This window comes from Schistocerca cancellata, chromosome 5 (genome assembly GCF_023864275.1).
Source record: "Schistocerca cancellata isolate TAMUIC-IGC-003103 chromosome 5, iqSchCanc2.1, whole genome shotgun sequence".
NCBI classification, from domain to species: domain Eukaryota; kingdom Metazoa; phylum Arthropoda; class Insecta; order Orthoptera; family Acrididae; genus Schistocerca; species Schistocerca cancellata.
The window spans coordinates 125,874,851-125,895,456 of record NC_064630.1 but is presented as its reverse complement, the minus strand read 5'-3'; the positions used below and the strand labels follow the sequence as shown (position 1 = coordinate 125,895,456).

At 42.6% G+C, this 20,606-nt stretch overlaps 1 protein-coding gene across 7 annotated transcripts in view; it reads left to right on the top strand.

The window, feature by feature from the left end:
* Positions 1-20,606, top strand: part of LOC126187795 (glycerol kinase) — a 228,508-nt gene that overhangs the window by 97,578 nt on the left and 110,324 nt on the right. The gene's annotated exons all lie outside the window — the stretch shown is intronic.

Here is a 20,606-nt window from a genome sequence, read left to right as displayed (position 1 = left end):
ACCACCCCTGGAATCCATTTAGGGCGAGATCCATACCCTCGTGCCCACACGTCGGCGCCCACCGAGTATTTTCCCGCACTAGGGGACACAGTACTAGGCCTGACAGGGTGAAGCAGGTGCAGTAGAGTGCGCGGTTGGCGGCCATGCAAGAGTTCAGCAGGGCTGCGATCACCCAGAGGCGTGAAGCGATAAGAACTCAGAAATTGCAACAGAGCGTCATCGGTAGAAAAATCAGTAAGGAATTTGTTCATCTGGCTTTTGAAAGTGCGGACAAGGCGCTCGACCTCCCCATTCGATTGGGGATGGAAGGGCGGTGCTGTAACATGATGAATCCCTTGTCCAGTACAAAAATCACGGAAGGCCTGCGAAGAGAACTGAGGGCCGTTGTCCGTGACAATCGTGGAGGGAAGACCTTCTAGCGCAAAGATTTTGGACAAAGCCAGCGTCGTCGTCGCAGTGGTGGGCGACGGACATCGAACCACAAACGGAAACTTCGAGAAGGCATCAATCAACAGTAGCCAATAAGTGCCGAGGAAGGGGCCGGCAAAGTCAGCGTGCACCCGTTCCCACGGCTGCGCCGGATCAGGCCACGGAGAGGGCATTGTACGGGGTGCAGCCAGTTGTTGAGCACACTGACCACACGCAGCGACCATGTGGGCGATGTCTGAATCGATACCGGGCCAATAAACATGCCTGCGGGCCAGGGACTTAAGTCCAAGAAATCCCCCAATGGCCTTCATGCAACAGTTTGAGAACATCTTTGCGAAGAGAAGCTGGCACCACGACCCGTGGAGATGCGCCATCCGTGGCCAGAAGAACAACACCCTCACGAACAGACAGACGAAGGCGCAAGGCATGGTAGTTGCGAAGGGGATCCGAGGCCCGGCCCTTGGTCCTGTCCGGCCAACCCCGTTGAACAAAACCAATCACCTGACGCAGGACCAGGTCCCGCGCAGTAGCCGACGTGACCTGCGAACCTGTAAGCGGAAAACCCTCGACCACACGACGTTCTTCCTCATCAATGTGGAAACAGAGTAGTTCATCTCGATATAAAACCGGGTCGGGGCCCATCGGCAAACGCGACAACGCGTCAGCGTTGGCGTGCTGGGCCGTGGGGCGATAGTGAATCTCATAGTGAAAACGAGACAAGTATAAGGCCCAACGTTGCAGGCGGTGAGCTGCCTTATCCGGAAGTGACGCCGAGGTGCTGAACAGAGAGACCAGCGGCTTGTGGTCGGTGATGAGGTGAAACTTAGAACCATACAAAAAAACACTGAACTGTTTTAGAGCATAAATGATAGCGAGCGCCTCCTTTTCGATTTGAGAGTAACGCCGTTGGGCATCGTTGAGGGTCTTTGAAGCATAGGCGATGGGTCGTTCTGACCCATCCTCATACCGATGGGCGAGAACAGCCCCTAGGCCATACTGTGACGCGTCAGTCGCCAGAACCAAGTGCTGACCCGGACGGAAGGTGGCAAGACAAGGCGCCGACTGCAAATGAGCCTTCAGGCGAACAAAAGCCTGCTCACACTCATCGGACCAACAGAAAGGAACGTTTTTGCGTAACAGCTGATGCAGAGGATGAGCCACAGCCACCGCGGATGGAATGAATTTGTGATAATAAGCAATATTGCCTAGAAACGCCTGAAGTTCTTTGACCGTAGACGGCCGAGGGAGAGCGGTGATGGCCGCAACGTGCTGACGTAGAGGACGTATACCTTCACGGGACAAGTGGAAACTAAGATACACAATGGAGGGTTGGAAGAACTGTGACTTGTCCAGATTGCACTTCAACCCAGCCGAATGCAGAACCCGAAATAATGAACGCAAATTGCGAAGGTGCTCCTCAGTGGAGGTCCTCGTGACAACAATGTCATCCAGGTAGTTGATGCAGCCAGGCACGGAAGCCGTGAGCTGTTCCAAAAACCGCTGAAAAATGGCCGGCGCGCTAACGACACCAAATGGTAACCGCTGGTACTGATACAACCCACAAGGAGTGTTGATGACGAGAAATTCCTTGGAAGACGCATCCAACGGCAACTGATGGTACGCCTCCGATAAGTCAACTTTGGAAAAGAACTGGCCCCCAGCGAGCTTGGTAAATAACTCCTCAGGACGGGGAAGAGGATAAGTGTCAATGAGGCTCTGAGCGTTGACAGTGGCTTTAAAATCGCCACACAATCGCAGACTCCCGTTTGGTTTAGAAGCCACCATGATAGGCGATGCCCATTCGCTGGAGGTAACAGGAAGGAGAATCCCTGAAGCTGTTAACCTGTCTATCTCAGCCTTGACAGATGCATGCAACGCCATCGGAATAGGGCGTGCCCAGAAAAACTTAGGGCGAGCTGTAGGTTTAAGAGTAATGTGGGCTTCAAAATCCTTGGCACGACCTAGACCAGCAGAGAACACGGACGAGAATTCAGAACACAATCCATCCAGCTGTTGATACGGAATATCCTCAGATATGAGGTGCACATCATCATCAATGGAGAACCCAAACAACTGGAAAGCATCATTACCGAACAGATTTTCAGTGCCCGCATGATCCACCACATAAAACGTGAGGGGCTGAACAACAGACTTGTAAGCAGTGGAAGCATCAAACTGGCCAACGATAGGAATTTTCTGTTTATTATAAGTTCTCAGATTTCGCGTAACTGGAGACAAGGGAGGGGAGCCCAACTCCAAATACGTGCGAGAATTAATGAGAGTTACTGCAGAGCCAGTGTCCACTTGCATGCGAATCTCTTTGTCCAGAACACGAACAGTAACAAACAACTTATTTCGTTTGAGAAAGCACACAGTTAACATCCATGTCCGATGCCTCATCCTCGTCGACAGGAACGTGAGGGGACTGACACACAGAAGCAATGTGGTCTTTTTTCCTACATGAATTACACGTGGCCCAACGTTTTGGACACGCGGCCCTGTCATGCTGTACGAAACAACGTGGACAAGAAGGAAGGGCGGAACGAACCTGTTTCTGTGGTTGCTGTTTTCGCTGCGAGCGTTGCAGCCCAATGCGACGTTGTTTACGCGAGTGAACCACCGCCACCTCATCGTTCTCCTGGGAAACAGGCAAATTGTCCGTGTCGAAAGTTGACTGTACAGCGCCTACATCACACCACGCGTCTATTTGCGCGCCAGCAGCATGAGACACTTCAAAGGATTGAGCGATGCTTAGAACTTCCGACAACGATGGGTTTGGCAGTTGTAGGGCATGTTGCTGAACTTCTTTATCAGGAGCAAGCCGTAGAATAGCATCCTTAACCATTGAATCAGCATAAGACTCATGATGAGTGTCCGTGACAAACTGACATTTCCTACTCAGACCGTGTAGTTCCGCCGCCCAAGCCCGGTAAGATTGATGGGGCTGTTTACGACACCGGTAGAACGCCACGCGGGCGGCAACGACGTGGGTGTTTTTTCGGTAATAGTTAGACAATAAGTCACACATTTCTTGAAGGACAGAGAGGCAGGTTCCCGCAGAGGTGCTAACTGAGATAGCAGCTGATAGATCCGTGGGGAAATCCAAGATAGAAATAACGACTTACACATCGGAGCGTCGACAACGCCGAAAGCCAAAAAGTGTTGCCGCAAACGCTTCTCATTATCCTCCCAGTCTTCAGCGGCCTCGTCGTAAGGGGGAACGGAGGCGGAGAAGAGGACGACAGACGATGAGTAAGCGACGTCGACAATGCCTGAATAGCAGCCGTCAGCTGTGTTTGTTGTTCAATGAGCACTTGCATAAGCTGTTCCATGTCCGCCCAGACACGAACGAACAATACTCCAACGCTGGAAAAAAAAATATCCGACCTCGTCGCCAAAAAGTGTTATAACCTTTAATTCACTAATAAATTGCGTGGATATACAAACGTAGAAACAATATTGGGTTTCATGCTACCAACTCTGTATCTGTCACTCAACTGCCGTGCCGTGACCTGCGGCCGGCGCCGTTCATAGCCAGGTGGCGCTCCCGCGCTCAGCCGAGCTGCAGAGTGCCTCTATCGCCGTGTTCGCGAACTGGCGTAGCGGCACTTAAATCTCGTGGCACTGTCACAACAGGATCCTGTATGAAACCTAGGCATAGGTGCTTTAATCAAATGTAACTATATGGTTCCAGAGATCTTTTCAAGTCTTTAAGTACAAATTTTGATTTGTCATTTCAGTCTTCATATGTACATCATACATGTCTGAGTCCTGAAAAGGCCTCTGGAACCATATGGTTTCATTTGAAAGAGGAAACAGTTGGAACTATTGTATGTGTGTGCTGTGAGAGTGGCGATGGGGGCGGCACATCCAGAAACTGCTAAGAGATTTGGGAGAGAAAACATACAGTTGTTAATGATTATGAAAAGACTTTATTTATTTTTATTTACGTGCCAAGTTCTGTAGGACCAAACTGAGGAGCAAATATCCAAGGTCGTGGAACATGTCAGTACATGAAATTACAACATAAAAGTGATAACAGATAAAAATAAAATGTTTATGATCACGAGAAAAGTCAATTCATAAGTTTAAGTAAATGCAATCAACAGTACAATAAGAACCAGCTTAAGTTTTCAAGGAACTCCTCGACTGAGTAGGAGTGACCCATGAGGAAACTCTTCAGTTTTGATATGAAAGTGCATGGATTAATGCTAAGATTTTTGAATTTGATTGGTAGCTTATTGAAAATGGATGCAGCAGTATACTGCACACTTTTCTGCACAAGAATTAAGGAAGTCCGCTCCAAATGCAGGTTTGATTTCTGCCAAGTATTAACTGAGTGAAAGCTGCTTATTCTTGGGAATTAGCTAATATAGTTAACAATAAATGACAGTAAGGAATACTAATATTGAGAGGCCAATGTCAAAATACCCAGACTTGTGAACAGGGGTTGACAAGAGGTTCATGAACTTACACTACTTATTGCTCAAACCACCCACTTCTGAGGCAAAAAATCCTTTTATAATGGGAAGAGTTACCCCAAAATATAATACCATATAACATAAGTGAATGAAAATAAGCAAAGTAGACTAATTTTTGTGCCCAACAATCACTCACTTCAGATACCACTCAAAAGTAAAAATGGCAGCATTAAGTCTATAAACAAGATCCCAAATGCGGGTTTCCATGTCAGTTTACTATCTATCTGAACACCTAGAAATTTGAGCTGTTCAGTTTCACTAATCATATGGCCATTCTATGAAATTAAAACTTTATGTTTTGTTGAATTGTGTGTCAGAAACGGTAAAAACTGAGTCTTACTGTGATTTAGCATTAGTTTATTTTCTACGAGCCATGAACTTAGGTCATGAACTGCAATATTTGAAACTGGGCCAGTGTTGCACACAACATCCTTTACTACCAAGCTAGTGTCATCAGCAAAAAGAAATATTTTAGAATTACCTGTAATACTAGAAGGCACATCATTTATAAAAATAAGGAACAGGAGTGTCCCCAACACTGATCCCTGGGGCACCCCTGACTTGACTGTATCCCACTCAGACCCCACATCACAGCCAGTCTCAACATTGTTAATAATGACCTTTTGCCTTCTGTTGCCAAAGTAAGAGGTGAACCATTTGTGAACTACTCCCTGTATTCCATAATGGTCCAACTTCTCAAGCAATATTTTGTGATCAACACAATCAAACCCATTAGTTAAATCAAAAAATATGCTTAGTGTTGGAAACCTTTTGTTTAACCCATCCAGTACTGTGCAGCTAGGTGCTCCATAATAACCATGAGAGTCCTTAGTCTTCAGTGATTTAATTATTGACTCAATCTCCCCCTTGTCTGTAACACACAGGAGTGCTTCAGACATCAATCTCAGAAAGGCATTTGCCAAGAAAGTTATGTGATTCCCTGTAGAAACTAATTTTTTATTTAATTCACCAGCAATGCTCAGAAAATGATTGTTAAATACTATACGTGTATCTGATGTATCAGTAACAGAAATATTTTTACTACGAACTGACTTTATATCATCAACCTCCTGCTGCTGACCAGACACTTCCTTCACAACTGACCATATGGTTTTAATTTTATCCTGTAAATTAGCTATTCTCTTTGCATGCCACATACTCTTTGCCTTCCTAATAACATTTTAAGCACCTTACAATACCTTTGGTCAATGTTGTTGTTATGATCTTTAGTCCTGAGACTGGTTTGATGCAGCTCTCCATGCTACTCTACCCTGTGCAAGCTTCTTCATCTCCCAGTACCTACTGCACCCTACATCCTTCTGAATCTGCTTAGTGTATTCATCTCTTGGTCTCCCTCTATGATTTTTACCCTCCACGCTGCCCTCCAATGCTAAATTGGTGATCCCTTGATGCCTCAGAACATGTCCTACCAACCGATCCCTTCTTCTAGTCAAGTTGTGCCACAAACTTCTCTTCTCCCCAATCCTATTCAGTACCTCCTCATTAGTTATGTGATCTACCCATCTAACCTTCAGCATTCTTCTGTAGCACCACATTTCGAAAGCTTCTATTCTGTCCAAAGTAGTTATCGTCCATGTTTCACATCCGTACATGGCTACACTCCATACAAACACTCTCAGAAACGACTTCCTGACATTTAAATCTATACTTGATGTTAACAAATTTCTCTTCTTCAGAAACGCTTTCCTTGCCATTGCCAGTCCACATTTTATATCCTCTCTACTTCGACCATCATCAGTTATTTTGCTCCCCAAATAGCAAAACTCCTTTACTACCTTAAGTGTCTCATTTCCCAATCTAATTCCCTCAGCATCACCCGACTTAATTCGACTACATTCCATTATCCTTGTTTTGCTTTTGTTGATGTTCATCTTATATCCTCCCTTCAAGACACTATCCATTCCGTTCAACTGCTCTTCCAAGTCCTTTGCTGTCTCTGACAGAATTACAATGTCATCGGCAAACCCAAAGTTTTTATTTCTTCTCCATGGATTTTAATACCTACTCCGAATTTTTCTTATGTTTCCTTCACTGCTTGCTCAATATACAGATTGAATAACATCGGGGAGAGGCTACAACCCTGTCTCACTCCCTTCCCAACCACTGCTTCCCTTTCATGCCCCTCAACTCTTACAACTGCCATCTGGTTTCTGTACAAATTGTAAATAGCCTTTCATTCCCTGTATTTTACCCCTGCCACCTTCAGAATTTGAAAGAGGGTATTCCAGTCAAAATTGTCAAAAGCTTTCTCTAAGTCTACAAATGCTAGAAACATAGGTTTGCCTTTCCTTAGTCTAGCTTCTAAGATAAGTCGTAGGGTCAGTATTGCCTCACGTGTTCCAATATTTAGACGGAATCCAAACTGATCTTCCCCGAGGTCGGCTTCTACTAGTTTTTCCATTCGTCTGTAAAGAATTCGCGTTAGTATTTTGCAGCTGTGACTTATTAAATTGATTGTTCGGTAATTTTCACATCTGTCAACACCTGCTTTCTTTGGGATTGGAATTATTATATTCTTCTTGAAGTCTGATGGTATTTTGCCTGTCTCATACATCTTGCTCACCAGATGGTAGAGTTTTGTCAGGACTGGCTCTCTCAATGCTGTCAGTAGTTCTAATGGAATGTTGTCTACTCCCGGGGCCTTGTTTCGACTCAGGTCTTTCAGTGCTCTGTCAAACTCTTCACGCAGTATCATATCTCCCATTTCATCTTCATCTACATCCTCTCCTATTTCCATGATATTGTTCTCAAGTACATCGCCCTTTTATAGACCCTCTATATACTCCTTCCACTTTTCTGCTTTCCCTTCTTTGCTTAGAACTGGGTTTCCATCTGAGCTCTTGATATTCATACAAGTGGTTCTCTTTTCTCCAAAGGTCTCTTTAATTTTCCTGTAGGCTGTATCTATCTTACCGCTAGTGAGATAAGCCTCTACATCCTTACATTTGTCTTCTAGGCATCCCTGCTTAGCCATTTTGCACTTCCTGTCGATCTCATCTTTGACCCGTTTGTATTCCTTTTTGCCTGCTTCATTTACTGCATTTTTATATTTTCTCCTTTCATCAATTAAATTCAATATTTCTTCGGTTACCCAATGATTTCTACTGGCCCTCGTCTTTTTACCTACTTGATCCTCTGCCGCCTTCACTACTTCATCCCTCAGAGCTACCCATTCTTCTTCTACTGTATTTCTTTCCCCCACTCCTGTCAATTGTTCCCGTATGCTCTCCGTGAAACTCTGTACAACCTCTGGTTTAGTCAGTTTATCCAGGTCCCATCTCCTTAAATTCCTACCTTTTTGCAGTTTCTTCAGTTTTAGTCTACAGTTCATAACCAATAGATTGTGGTCAGAGTCCACATCTGCCCCTGGAAATGTCCTACAATTTAAAACCCGGTTCCTAAATCTCTGTCTTACCATTATATAATCTATCTGAAACCTGTCAGTATCTCCATGCTTCTTCCATGTATACAGCCTTCTTTTATGATTCTTGAACCAAGTGTTAGCTTCGATTAAGTTGTGCTCTGTGCAAAATTCTACCAGGCGGCTTCCTCTTTCATTTCTTAGCCCCAGTCCATATTCACCTACTATGTTTCCTTCTCTCCCTTTTCCTACTACCGAATTCCAGTCACCCATGACTATTAAATTTTTGTCTCCCTTCACTATCTGAATAATTTCTTTGATTTCATCATACATTTCTTCAATTTCTTCATCATCTGCAGAGCTAGTTGGCATATAAACTTGTACTACTGTAGTAGGCGTGGGCTTCATGTCTATCTTGGTCACAATAATGCGTTCACTATGCTGTTCCTATTTTTTTATTCATTATTAAACCTACTCCTGCATTACCCCTATTTGATTTTGTATTTATAATCCTGTATTTGCCTGACCAAAAGTCTTGTTCCTCCTGCTACCAAACTTCACTAATTCCCACTATATCTAACTTTAACCTATCCATTTCCATTTTTAAATGTTCTAACCTACCTGCCCGATTAAGGGATCTGACATTCCACGCTCCGATCCATAGAATGCCAGTTTTCTTTCTCCTGATGACAACGTCCTCTTGAGTAGTCCCTGCCCGGAGATCCAAATGGGGGACTATTTTACCTCCGGAAAATTTTACCCAAGTGGATGCCACCATCATTTAACCATACAGTAAAGCTGCATTACCTCAGGAAAAATTACGGCTGTAGTTTCCCCTTGCTTTCAGGCGTTCACAGTACCAGCACAGCAAGGCCGTTTTGGTTAGTTTTACAAGGCCAGATCAGTCAATCATCCAGGCTGTTGCCCCTGCAACTACTGAAAAGACTGCTGCCCCTCTTTGGGAACCACATGTTTGTCTGGCCTCTCAACAGATACCCCTCCATTGTGGTTGCACCTATGGTACGGCTATCTGTATCGCTGAGGCACGCAAGCCTCCCCACCAACGGCAAGGTCCATGGTTCACAGGGGGCCTTTGGTCAAATCTACAAATAATCAAAGACTGAAATGATAATGTGTTTATGTGTGATAAACAGAGTGAAAGGGAGAGGGGTAATGGGGTAAAATATCAGATTGGGGGAATAATTGGGGGTGGGGGGTGAGTATTTACATCAGGAAAGAACGAGGTCAGTGGAATGTAGAGAGTTAATGTGGTGCCAAAGGACAAGAACAAGAAGAGTCTTAGATCGAGGGGTCTGTGGAAGTCGAAGATGTGCTGTCAAATAATCATTGTGATTCTTAACCAGAGTGATTAAGTCCTTAGTAGCAAGAAGAATGGTTAGGTTAGCATTGGCTTTTAAGTCACAAATAGCCAATTGATACATAGCTGTGCTTTTTGACTTAATGAGACAGGATTGGAAGGCAGGAATTCATCTACAGTTGTCAGGGAGTGGCTAGGCAGCAGTATGGAAGGACAAATGTCCACAATGCCATTATGGTGGAAGACAGTGTGTCCTAAAGTCTTAATTATCACCTCAAAGAAAAGTTGTATAAGTAATTTTTAATTTATTTGTAGGCCTATGTCTGCAATCCGAGTACACATTGAAATCCCCATGCCACAGTTCTGTAGCATACCACTTGAGGAGCCAAAACAAAATGGTGCGGCCCATTGATAAAGAGGACTATCGTGAAATAACATTTTTCTTTTTTTCACGTTTGAAGGGAAACAACACTACAACAATCCAGGCTGAGTTACCAGAAATATGTGGCAACAATGCACCATCATCTGGCACTATGATAGGTGGCACAGCTCTTCCAGTGTGGTCAGATAAATCTGAATGAACAAGAACAAAGTGGTAGACCATCTCTATGTGAAGAACTGGGAATCGCACGAGAAGTGGAGGCCTTGGTGCTTAATGACCAGTATATCACAATTGAGATGACAGTGGAAAAAATGAAAATCAGTCAGCATCTTGTACCACATTTCAAACATGACAAAGGTTGAAACTTCCTGGCAGATTAAAACTGTGTGCTGGACTGAGACTCGAACTCGGGACCTTTGCCTTTCGCGGGCAAGTGCTCTCCCAACCGAGCTACCCAAGCACAACTCATGCCCCGTCCTCACAGCTTTACTTCTGCCAGTACCTCGTCTCCTACCTTCCAAACTTTACAGAAGCTCTCCTGCGAACCTTGCAGAACTAGCGCTCCTGAAAGAAAGGCTATTGCGGAGACGTGGCTTAGCCACAGCCTGGGGGATGTCTCCAGAATGAGATTATCACTCCGCAGCTGCAGAGCATTCTATGACAAAAGTTGTTGCCCATCTGGTTCTGCAACCACTTGTACCTATCTGAAAAGCCCGCAGAACTGGGGTAGCAACGGAAATGTTGCAACTACGTGCGGCCAATCCAGATGACTTCTTTAGCTGCCTAATTACTAAAGATGGGTGCTGGGTGTATAACTATAACTCTGAGGCCTTCCAGATGAAGCAGTGTGAGAAACTAACCAGGGGGTGTTTTTGCTCCACAAAATTCCCCAGCTCAAGTTGATTTTTTTTTTAGATGAAATGCTGTTGTTAATATTTATGGCTACTTCTCTTACAGTAATGAATCTGTCTTAAACACTGGATCATGAGGGCACTTTTGGGATGAAGCAGTCATTAACAGAAAGCCTTTAGCACACATACCCCAATCAGTTTATGTTCGACTTGTCCTGATAAGCTATCTGTCTGGGTCAACTTTCTTTCCATAGCTCCTTGCGGTGGTTGTATGTAGCTTACTGATTCTCATAAAATTCTTGTAATGGCTTCTTTGCCAAATGATTCCTATAGGAACCATCTGTTGTAAATAGAAGCAAAACACAGGAGAAAATGTTTTACTTATTATTATATATCTAAATATTTGCCTGACCTGCTCCTGTAAAGTGCGTGAAAGAGGGTACTGCATACTTGCATTTAGAGGAAGGAAAAGATGACTATCTGTTTGCCTTCGTTTGCATACTTATATCTTTTAATATTCTTATGCTCCCTATGCTTAGGAAAACACAGGGGCAAAGAGTCATCTATTAAAGGCAAGACCATTTGATTTACTTACTCAGGCATTGGATGCTCTACCACCACACATGTTAAGGGGATCATAAAAGTCATATAGGCCATAAGAACTAAATCTTTTGCCTGTGATGGTATTTCAATTAAAGTACTAAAGTCTTTTGCTAATGTGATATTGCCCCCCTTGAGTTACCATTGTAACCAGATGAGGATTCAGTTTGTATTTCCTGACAGACTGAAGTAGGTATTAGTAAAATCTAAATAAGTTGAGACAAGCAAGTGTTCTCCAATTATAGGCTGATCTCCCACCTGTCTGTATTCTTGATAATGTTTCAGAAGGGAGCTTAAAGCACAATATTGAAGTACCTTTCTGAGGATATTTTTTAACAGAAGCTCGGTTTAGCTTCTGTAAAGGCTTCTTTACTGAGAAAGCAAAACATTTTTAAAAATCATCAGTCTTCCGATTGTTTTGATGCAGCCCACAATGAATACCTTTCCTGTGCTAACCTTTTCATCTCAGAAGAACATTTGCACCCTTTGTCCTCATATAATTGTTGGATGTCTTCTCATTTCTGTCTTCCCCTACAGATTATTCCCTGATGACTTAACACATGTCCTGTCATCCATCCCTTCTTGTTGTCAGTGTTTTCCGTATGTTCCTTTCTTCACCAATCCTGCAGAGAACCTCTTCGTTCCTCATCTTACCAGTTTACCTAATTTTCAGTATCCTTCTGTAGCATCACATCTCAGACACTTCAGTTTTCTTCTTGTATGGTTTTCGCACACTCACAGTTCATTACCATACAATGCTGTGCTCCAAACATACATTCTCAGAAAGATCTTCCTCAAATTAAGGACTATGTTTGATGCTAGTTTGCCATGATATGCTCTTGTCCTCTGCAAGTCTACTTTTTATATCCTCCTAGCTTCATCTCCTTTTTATATCCTCCTAGCTTCATCTGTTGTGTTATTTTGCGTACAAGTTAGCAGACTTCCTTAAATTCAACTAATTTATGGCCACAAATTTTGATGTTAAGTTTATGGGTTCTGTTATTCCTCATTACTTCCATCTTTCTTTCGTTTGCTCTTTTTAAGTCCATGTTCTGTAGTCCTTGAACTGTTAATTCCATTGAGCAATCATGTAATTCTTCCCCAGTTTCACTGAGGATAGCGAAAATCATATCAGTGATATTCTTTAACCCTGAATTTTAATCCTTCTTTTGAACCTTTCATTTATTTCTGTTATTGCTTCAAAGTTTCAAAATTTCCTGAAAATATCACCTTAAGAACATATGGTAGAAATTTTGATGATCTGCCATGAATAGAAATTGTAGAAGTGGCTATCCCAAATTGGTACCTTTGATACCCAAAAATCATAGTTTTTGGAAGTTTTCTCAGGAACCACCCATGAACAAACTGTGCTGTTATAAGCTCCAAAGGTCCATCCTAGACCACATCTAAAGTAAAATAAGCAACCAATTTACTCAATTATCTGGGCTGGGTGAATTGCATTATGTTTAAATTTTGACATAGTACTACAGGAATGCTACATTGTGCCCATTTTTCCAGTAGGTATGGAAAGGACTATTGAAAGCACTTCACCCCTGATGTCTGTGATCAAAAGAACTTGAATATGACACATTCACACAGGCTGATAACATGTTGCCAATACACATTCAGACAGTATATTGAAAATCCACAGTAATCCAAAAACAAAATAAAAGAATACATCATTAACCATTACTACAATTTATCGGAATATTAGAACTCAGGAATGTAACTTTACCTTAAGCCTAATTCTACTATTTGCATCAAACAAATCTGGTGTTTGCAGTATACAGGATAGTAGTTTATACAAAAATGTTTTGTTAAAGTGTTTGATAAAAACAGCCGTTGATTAGAGTCAGAGGAGGAGCAATTGCTTTTTTCATAGTACCTTTCTTCCACGTAGTATGCTGATATAAATTAATTCCCATAAGTATCAGTGCAAGTTTATTTGCACTAAATGTATCTTGTTCTTACTGTACTTTACAGAAGTAACCTGCAGAGGGTACTTGTGCCTGTTGATGTGTACCTCGACTCATTCCACATCCCTGAAGGCTCTCCTTCATTATGGGATTTCCCAGTTGATTAGAGTCAGAAGTTGATTAGAGTCAGAGGAGGAGCAATTGCTTTTTTCATAGTACCTTTCTTCCACGTAGTATGCTGATATAAATTAATTCCCATAAGTATCAGTGCAAGTTTATTTGCACTAACTGTATCTTGTTCTTAGTGTACTTTACAGAAGTAACCTGCAGAGGGTACTTGTGCCTGTTGATGTGTACCTCGACTCATTCCACATCCCTGAAGGCTCTCCCTCATTATGGGATTTATGGAACACAATGTGTAAATTAATTAGAAAAACTAAAACATAAGGATTAGTGACATCAGTATTTATGTAGCTTCCTTTACAGATGTATTGCACTTTACTAGATCAAATCTGAGTTTTCCATTCAGCTTCCGTGTGTGGCACAAGAAACAGTGAGAGTGGGAAGTGGGTGGAGTGCTGTGATGGCATGAATCTTTTAACAAGTTTTACATACATTTATTAATGAAATTCACCAAATCAGAGTGCATGCATAAGATGGCCATAAGCAAATAATCCAGCACCCAGTTTACAAATACCATCTTACTATCCAGCACTCTATAACATATGGTAAAGCTTCTACCCCTCAGAATATCTTCAGTTTTACAGATAAAGGGCACAAAACAATATACTATAAATAATACAGCAGCTGCAAATTATAGAACACAGCACAATTAATAAAACATTAACAAAGTCACCTATTGCTAACCACAATCCACAATAAATGAGAGAGCATTTCAGTCAAGGCCAGCAGTAAAACAAGATCGAAATTTTGTACAGCACAATAAGCAATAAAATATAGATTGTCAGAGTTTAACACACTAGGCCGTACAGTGTCTGCACTGTACTGGCAATATGACCTCTTGCACAATTTAAATTGTCAAAGGCAGACACAGTGATCAGCACAGGGTTTGCACTGAACAGAACTGGTGCAGCCTCCTTTAACTGTCATAGCTGAGCACATGCTGCAGCTAATACCAACTTGTACACTGGCAGCACCACATTCCTTGGATCCACAAAACTGAGCACCATTTGCTTGTCCAGACCGGAACTGATGCCCCATGTTGACAGCATGCCACCACATGTCCACATCGCAGAGTCCACCATGCTGCTTCTGCTGCTTTGCTGCATGAACTTACACTTTGCCTCATCCAGCTGGTTGCTCTCTTAGATAGTTGCTAGCTGCTATGCCTTCCTGCTAGCCATCTTCATACTGGTGCCTCTCCACTGAGTTTGCACACTGGTGGCAACAGCGGCCATCCTGTCTTCGTAATACAGTGGGCCACTATCACGAGCAAGCTCCATGAGCCAGCAACGTCATGATGTAAATGTAACTAGGCACCACACGTACTGTGACCTTCCCACTGGGTCAGTATACCAGTCGTCACCTTGCTGCAGTTCTGCAAGTCACTATATAGCTGTTGATGGCATGGTCTGCTGTTATGGAAAGGAACACCAGTACTGGTGTCAACTGCCAGATTGGGCATATGACTGTGCTGTGAGAATGGCTGGTGCCTTGAGTTTGTCTCATTTCATACCTCTTTTTAGTATCACTCTTACTTGTTTAAGGGATGTGACAACTTGCATTAGTTAACCACTTTTCTTATAATCAGATACTACTGCATTCTTTCCCTTTGTCGTGTGTGTTATCTGCTATTAACCACCACGTGGAGTGGCCATGCGGTTTGAGGCGCCGTGTCTCGGATTGTGTGGCTCCTTCAGCCGGAGGTTTGAATCCTCTCTCGGGCATGGGTATGTGTGTTGTTCTTAGCCTAAGTTAGTTTAAGTTGTGTGTAAGTCTTGCTGCGCAGAGTGGCCATGCGGTTTGAGGCGTCCTGTCACAAATCGCATGGCCCCTCCCGCCAGAGGTTCGAGTCCTCCCTCGGGCATGGGTGTGTGTGTTGTTCTTAGCATAAGTTAGTTTAAGTAGTGTGTAAGTCTAGGGATCGATGACCTTAGCTGTTTGGTCCCTTAGGAATTCACACACATTTGAACATTTTGTGTAAGTCTAGTGACTGATGACCTGAGCGGTTTAGTCCCTTAGGAATTCACACATGTTTTAACATTTTGTTATTAAGCCACATTCAGTACACCATACTGGCATATTGTGTAAGTCATTCTACATTTCCATACAGTCATCCAGTGATGATACATACATTTCTGTAGAGATTAGCACCATCAATGAACAATTGAGGGAAAATGCTACCCTTATCTGTGAGAAATCATGAATGTGTTAATTAAATATGAGAATAGATTGCCTCACCACACAGAGACAGCACTGAGTGGTGATCAGTCACATTTAAAAGTAGGCTAAGCTAGTAGACATAGTTCTGCCTCAGAGGTACACACACACACACACACACACACACACACACACACACACACACACACACACATACATGCGCTCTCTCTCTGTTGTCTCCTCCAGATACTGAAGTCCGAAAGCAGTGAACAATGTTTTTGACTGGGGGGAGGGGGGGCTTAAATAAGATGTGTGGGTTAGTGGGGTAGACTGTGGACCAGTTGTTGAAGTCAAGCACACAATTTTGTGCAGCATACTTGGTGACTAGATGGTCCAGTCATCTCTTGGCCACAGTTAGGCAGTGGCCATTCATGCAGGCAGACAGCTGGTCAGTGCTCATGCCTGTGTAGAATACCACACAGTGTTTGCAGCTAAGTTGGTAGACAAAATGGCTGCTGTCACTAGTGGACCTGCCTTTGAGAGGGTAATAGATACCTGTGACTGAAATGGAGTAGATAATAGTGGGAGGATGTGTGGAACAGGTTATGCGTCTACATCTGCTACAGAGATATGAGTTGTTGGGGTGTGGAATGATGATGGACAACTATATTGCATAGGTTGGGTGGTGATAGAGGGATATTTCTCATTTTAGGACGTAACAAGAAGTAGTCAAAACCCTGGCATAGAATATGATTCAGTTGCATAAGTCCTAGGTGGTAGTGAATCACAAGGGGGGCACCCCTTTGTGGCCAGTTAGTAGGCATGGGCATTGGTATGTGACTTGGCAGACAAAGCATGGGAGATCTGTTGCTGGATAAGGTAGGAGATGTTAATCTGGGCCTGTGAAGATCACAGCAAGAGCCTTGGTATATTTGAAGAGAAACTGCAGTCACTATAGATGCAACAACAATGGGTGGCAAGGCTGTTTGGAAGGGAATTCTAGGTGTTGAATGAAGGCCTCCCAAAATCAATCATGCTGGGCTTGTCAAAGATCTTCTCTCTATTGAAGTCTGCAATTATGAGCACAGAATGAGATTTTCACTCTGCAGCAGAGTGTGCGCTGATATGAAACTTCCTGGCAGATTAAAACTGTGTGCCGTACTAAGACTCGAACTCGGGACCTTTGCCTTTTGTGGGCAAGTGCTCTACCAACTGAGCTACCAAAGCACGACTCACGCCCCGTCCTCACAGCAGTTATGAGCACAGTTTACTGGTGTGTGTGTGTGTGTGTGTGTGTGGGGGGGGGGGGGATATGTTGTGGACACACAATTAATACAAACACCTGTAACTTCAATGTAACACAAATAGAATGCAGCTGGCTGGAAACAAAGTTCATACAAAGTGAAGAGTGGAAACTAAGTCAGTAGTCAGCAGGTGGCAAATTGAATATTCCATGCAAGCAATCACAGGAGAGAATGATTGCTCTGAATAGGATCACAGTTATTGAGTCAGTTAATTTTTACATCTAGTTCTGTAAGACCAAACATAGATAAAATAAAATGTACATGAATCACATTCAGATGACAAGCTGCATGTATGTATTACTATAATCAACAAAATAACACAGGAATCAGCTTAATTTTTTCAGGAACTCCCCAGCAGAATAGGAGTGATCCATAAGGAAATTCTTGAGTTTAGACTTGAATGTGTAAGGAGGCTGCTAAGATTTTCAAAATTCTTATGGTAGCTTATTGAAAATGGATGCAGAAAATTACTGTACAATAAAAAGAGGTGTGATCCAAATGCAGATTGGACTTCTGCCTAGTATTAACCAAGTGAAAGCTGCTAATTTTTAGGAATAATCTTGTATTGTTAACAGCAAACAATATGAAAGAAATGTTAAAGTTTTTAGGCATCTGAATGGGGGACGCCAAGAGGTTTGCGAACTTTCACCATATATTGTTCAAACTGCTTATTTCTGACCAAAAAATATTCTATATGAATGGGAAAATTTACCCCTTAATATAATGCTGTATGTAATATGTGAATTAAAATAAGCAAAGTAGACTAATATTCATGTTGGACCTCACCTATTGCAGATACTGTTATATTTGAAAACCTAGAACTTTGAAGACTCACAAATCATATCCCCATTCTTTATTGTCAGAATGTCAGTTTTAGTTAAATCTTGTGTTACAAACTATAGAAACTAAGTCTTACTGTCATTGAGCATCCATTTATATTCTGCAAGCCATGGACTTCTCTCTTGAACTGCAGTATTTGATACATTGTTTATGTTGCACTCAATGTCATTCACTACCAAGCTGTTGTTATCAGCAAAAAGAAAGATTTTTGGAATCATATTAGAAGGCATATCAATAAAAGAAAGAGTAGTGGTTCCAGCACCGAAACCTGAGGCACTGCCCACTTAACCATGTCCCAATCAGATGCCATCTCATGCCTAATCTCATTACTGTGGAGATTTAATTTCTCCCATTTTTTCTTGAAGTATGAAACAAATCAATTGTAAGCTACTCCTCTTGTACCATAATGGCTCAACTTCTGCAGTAGTATTTTGTCATTCACACAGTCAGAATCCTTTGTTAAGTCAATAAGATGACTAGTATTCACAATGTCTTACCAAGAAAAGAGAATATAGCATTTCAAGTAGTTAAGCCTTTTCTGAAATGAAACTGTACATGTGACAGCAAATTATGTGAAATGAAGCCATCAAATACCCTTATTTATACAGCATTTTCAATAGCTTATGCAAACACTGAAGGCTTAGGAATAGGCCTAAAATCGTGTAGATTATCTCTGTCTCCTTTTTTAAGCAGTTTTACCATTTTAATTGTTTGGGAAACTGACCATTCCTAAAGCAAAAATTACAAGTGTGGCCAGGTACAATGTTAACATATGCAGCATAGTGCTTAAGTATCCTGCTAGAAATCCCGTCATATCTGTGAGAGACCTTACTCTTCAGTGATTTAATTATTGGCTCAGTCTCCCCCTTGTCATATTAAGAAGGAGTATTTTGGATAGAAGTCTTGGGAAGCCTGTTTCAAATAGAGTTGTGTGATTTCCTGTAGAAACTAAGTTTTTATTTAATTCACCTTCTGTATTCAGAAACTGAATGTTAAATACTGCACATATCTGACTTATCAGTAACAAAAACGTTTTGTGCTTTGTATTGACTTTATATCCTCGACCTTGTGCTGTTGGACAGACACTTCCTTCGTGACTCACCATATGTTGTATCAACAATGTAGGAAAAGCTGGATTGCTACTTACCATAAAGAAGACACGTTAAGTTGTAGACAGGCACAATTAAAAGATACTTGCATAATGCTTTGAACCACAGCCCTCACCAGCGAAGTAGAAACACACACCATTCCTACACACAGGCAAGCACACCTCATGCACACAACTCTAAACTCCAGCATCTCAGGCCAGAATGCAACTATCACGTGGGATGCTGCTTGCACCATATGTGATAATTGCATTTGGGACCGAGATGGTGGAGTTGTCAGTCATGTGCACTTGAGGTGAGCTTGCTTTTGAGTATGAATGGTGTGTGTTTCTCTTCTGCTGATGAAAGCTGTGGCCTAGAGCTTTGTATAAGTTTCTTTTATTTGTGCAATCTACTATTTAATGTGTCTTCTTTATGGTAAGTAGCAATCTACACTATGTGATCAAAAGTATCTGGACACCCCCAAAAACATACATTTTTCATATTAGGTGCATTGTGCTGCCATCTAATGCCAGGTACTCCATACCAGCAACCTCAGTAGTCATTAGACATCATGAGAGAGCAGAATGGGATGCTCTGCATAACTCACGGACTTTGAACGTGGTCAGGTGATTGGATGTCACTTGTGTCATACATCTGTATGCGAGATTTCCACGCTCCTAAACATCCCTGGATCCACTGTTTCTGATAGGATAGTGAAGTGGAAATGTGAAGGGACATGTACAGCACAAAAGTGTACAGGCCGACCTCGTCTGTTGACTGACAGAGACTGCCGACAATTGAAGAGGGTCATAATGTGTAATAGGCAGACATCTATCCAGACCATCATGCAGAAATTCCAAACTGCAGCAGGATCCACTGCAAGTACTATGTTAGTTAAGCAGGAGGTGAGAAAACTTGTATTTCATAGTCGAGCGGCTGCTCATAAGCCACACATCATGCCAATAAATGTCAAACGATGCCTCACTTGGTGTAAGGAGGATAAACATTGGATGACTGAACAGTGGAAAAACATTGTGTGGAGTGATGAATCATGGTACACAATGTGGCGATCCGATGGCAACGTCTGGGTATGGCGAATGCCCGGTGAAAGTCATCTGCCAGCGTGTGTAGTGCAAACAGTAAAATTCAGAGGCAGGCGTGCCTTGATATGGTTGTGTTTTTCATGGAGGGTGCTTGCACCCCTTATTGTTTTGTGTGGCACTATCACAGCACAGGCCTACATTGATGTTTTAAGCACCTTCTTGCTTCCCACTGTTGAAGAGCAATTCAGGGATGGCAGTTCCACCTTTCAACATGATGGAGCACCTGTTCATAATGCATGACCTGTGGTGGAGTGGTTACACAACAATAACATCCCTGTAATGGAGTGGCCTGCACAGAGTCCTGACCTGAATCCTATAGAACACCTTTGGGATGTTTTGGAATGCTGACTTTCTGCCACGCTTCACTGGCCGACATCAATACCTCTCCTCAGTGCAGCACTCCATGAAGAATGGGCTGCCATTCCCCAAGAAACCTTCCAGCTCCTGACTGAACATATGCCTGCAATAGTGGAATCTGTCATCAAGGCTAAGGGTGGCCCAACACCATATTGAATTCCAGCATTACCGATGGAGGGTGCCACAAACTTGTAAGTCATTTTCAGCCTGGTGTC